This window comes from Crocuta crocuta, unplaced genomic scaffold (assembly GCF_008692635.1).
Source record: "Crocuta crocuta isolate KB4526 unplaced genomic scaffold, BGI_CrCroc_1.0 scaffold811, whole genome shotgun sequence".
Taxonomy (NCBI): domain Eukaryota; kingdom Metazoa; phylum Chordata; class Mammalia; order Carnivora; family Hyaenidae; genus Crocuta; species Crocuta crocuta.
In genome coordinates, this window is record NW_027530352.1 from 78241 (window position 1) to 81713 (window position 3473).

At 51.6% G+C, this 3473-nt stretch overlaps 1 long non-coding RNA gene across 1 annotated transcript; it reads left to right on the top strand.

The window, feature by feature from the left end:
* The first annotated feature begins 708 nt into the window (after positions 1–708).
* On the top strand, positions 709–3016 carry LOC144232846 (uncharacterized). Its single transcript, XR_013335543.1, has 3 exons — positions 709–799; positions 1694–1797; positions 2120–3016. It is a non-coding gene; the product is annotated as an uncharacterized LOC144232846 (long non-coding RNA).
* The last annotated feature ends 457 nt before the right edge of the window (positions 3017–3473 follow it).

The following is a 3473-nucleotide window of genomic DNA, read 5'->3' on the forward strand; positions in this document are numbered from 1 at the left end:
CCCCCCACCCGGCAGGTGAGGGGGCGGGGGGCGCCCGAGTTCCCGGAAGAGCCGGAACCCGGTCCTGGCCGCGCATGCTCAGCGGGCGCGTGGGAAGCCTCGGGCCGCCCCGGGTCCTAACGCCAGCCCCGTCCTCTTCCGGAGGTCTTGCCCCGGGTCCTAGCGCCCGCCATTTCCTTCCCCGGAGTTCTTCCACCTGCTGCCCCTCGCCGCTCGCTCTGCTCGGCCAGCTGCCCCCGTGCTCCGCGCTTCCCCGCTGCCGAGTACGGGGCAGCCACGAAAGTGACATTAGCCCTACTGATTGCACAGTAACGTAAGCAGGGCCTCGAGCGTGGGGCCGGGGACGTAGGAGATGCTCAATGAATCCCAGAAAGCAGGAATCTTCTGTGTGGTCCGTGCTGCGTCCTCTAGGTCAACAACAGTTAAAGGCTGAAAAACGTGTTTTAAAAGGCCAATAAAGAATATTCAGTGTTCATTGTCTATTAAACACGGCACCCACAGATCCGAAGTACCAGGACTCACAGGTCGATGCTGACCTCGGGGAGGAAGGGGCCACCCGCCCGCAGCCTGCCTGGAGACGGAGGTCTGAGCCCGGCCCTTCTACACCTGCTGCGAGCCTGGGGCGCCGCCTGCTTCTGCTTCGCTCCGATAAGGTAGTACCTGCACGTGGTCGGTAGCTACAGGGCCCCTCCTCCGGNCCACCCGCCCGCAGCCTGCCTGGAGACGGAGGTCTGAGCCCGGCCCTTCTACACCTGCTGCGAGCCTGGGGCGCCGCCTGCTTCTGCTTCGCTCCGATAAGGTAGTACCTGCACGTGGTCGGTAGCTNCCCAGTGTGCGTTTTCCTTCACGGTGACATGAAGGGTCGCACTGTGCACACTGCCTTGCACCCTGCTGGGTCCTGGAGCAGCCCCTCGCAGCGCGTCCCAGCGCCCCAGGGCTGGCGCTGCTCCGGAGGATGCAGGCACGGAGCCTGCTTCAGTGCGGCAGGGCCAGCCTCAGGCGGGACGCGGACTTGTCCCCTGACGCCGGAGGTGCGCAGGCAGGGCTGGAGGGGAGGGCAGCTTCGGTTTTCCGTGACGCTGTGAGCAAACACCTTCTCTGTGGGACCGTAGGGCATTTCAAATGGTGGCGAGGCGGGAGCGCCAGAGCACACCGTTGATCAAAGGACATCATGGATAGGTTTGTTCAAAGGTGATTTCAGAAAAAGGTAAAACGATGAGTCCGATATGAAAATGAGCATGTTGTTAGACAATAGGGTGTTTTCAACGGTTTCAGTTCACAAAAGTGAAGTCTACTTAAATTGTTACAACTCACAGCGTGGATCCTTAAGAGGGAAGAGAAAGGGCTTCTTTGTGGATCTAGAAGGCGGACCCTGTAGCAGCTTCCTGTTCCAGACAAAATTAGCAGCCCTCAGTCAGTCCCATGTAGTTCTTATTCTACTACATCTTTTTTTTTCCTTCTAATTTACTTATCTTGAGAAAGTGTACAAGCAGGGGAAGGGCAGAGAGAATTCCAAGCAGGCTCTGGGCTGTCAGCATGGAGCCCAGTGCAGGGCTTGAACTCACAAACTGGGAGATCATGACCTGAGCAGAAGTCAGCCGCTTAACTGACTGAGCCACCCAGGCGCCCCATCACTAGATCTTGAGTTAACAGGTGTCAGGGTCAAAGAAAATGGTTTTCTCTGTTTCTGTAGGAAACGTGCCCTTCTCTGCCCCCCAGCCCCGCCCCAGGCCGTGCAGTGTGTTCTTGGACACCTAGTGAATCTGATTCTCACTGGAATCTTCAGAGGAGAGACAAGTATGTCTGTGGACTAAGTCCAGTCTTCAGTGTTTACAGTGTAGAGCGTTCCTAAGGTTGTGGGCCAGACAGCCTCTCGATAGGCAGCAGTGCACCCCCAGGAGTGGCTCAGGGGTCTCTCCTGACGTTTCCAGGAGACTCTCCTCAGGTGCAGCTGCTTGCTTCTCAAGGAAGTACACAGAAGTTACTATTCTTTCTTCAGCTTTGCTGTAAACAATGAGTGAGATTTTGTCATAATTTTGTCGTCACTTTTGTGCTGCCGTCTATGCACATAAACATGTTAACGCTTAGTAAAGTGTGTTCTCTCTCTTCTGTTGAAAAGGAAGCGTCTTTCTGCTGGCAGAGTCATTTCATCGCCCCGACACAGTTTCAGGAACCCGTGTGCTTCGGGGGCAGAGTTCTGGAAACCCAGGCTCAGTAGGACTGTTGTGGTGTTAACGTTGAAGCCAGGCATCGGGAGTCTGTAAGCAGGTGCATCTGGCGGCAGAGTCTCCTGCGGGGCTGAAACGCCCGTGCTTTGTTGAAGGTAAAGCGCTCTGGCCTGCAGCTGATGGCGAGTGCTTTCAGGGATGTGACATAAAACAAGGTAACTGTATGTGGATGTCAGAAGATTTGAGGGGGTCATAATTAATTTATTATGATTTTCAAAAGCGAAAGAATCCATAACAAGGATAATGCCACTAAGAAGGAGTTTTGGTTGTTTCTATGATACACAAAACAAGATGACAAAGACAATCCAAAATATGTTTTAGACACAATAGCTGCCAACATAATGACTTACCATATTGAAAACACTGCATCTGGTTTGTAGAAGTGGATGAACACAATCTCCACAGAGAAAAAGTCTTGAAACAGACGTATAATAATCCTGAGGCATAATATGCCAGGAATACACAAATCACATGGTAAGAATGTATCAACAATATGAAACAGAGTTGTGGGAAGTCTGAAGTAAGTTCTACATGTTTATATATAATAAGACTCCATAGGTAAGTGATGTAAACCCCATTGGAAATTCAGAAGCCCACAAGATGCTAGATTCGAATTAAAGCAGTAAAGTTGCCACCAAGTTAACATTTACAAAACTAGCTGAAGTTCTGCCTGGTTACACCCTCCTCCACTGTCTGGTAGCGGGCAGAACAGCGCCAGCGCCTGCTGTGTCGGTCGGAACATGTCATGGACAGTAAGAGCGTTGCTAAGTCTCCAGGAATTTCCCACTTGGTGTACACTTTCTGAAATATTTATGGTAACGTTTCACCCATGCAGATCTGACTTACGGAAGACCAAGCCTCTCTTGCCGTCTTCCTCCTCCCAGCACCCCCCCACCCCCGACCCCAACGGTCAGCTCTTGCTGTGCATTTCCTCAATAATAGCACCACACAGCCCTGCTTCTCCTCAGCTTCTCTCTTTTTGCAAAGGGGGAAAGAGCAAACCGTTAGGATTTTCCAGGCACCTTCTGGGAAGTCTCAACAACAGCTGTAGGTGGAAATTGTGTCTTGAAACTTTCATTGACATTTAGGATTTAAATTAGGGAAGGTAAAAATTAAAAGGTATCAGGACATTTGAACACTTAGGAGAGGAATCAGATCCCGATTGCTGTAGAAAATAACATGGCTTGTGGTTTCAAAGTACAATAAAACATTCAAAACTAGGCACAGAAGGTAACATGACCATAA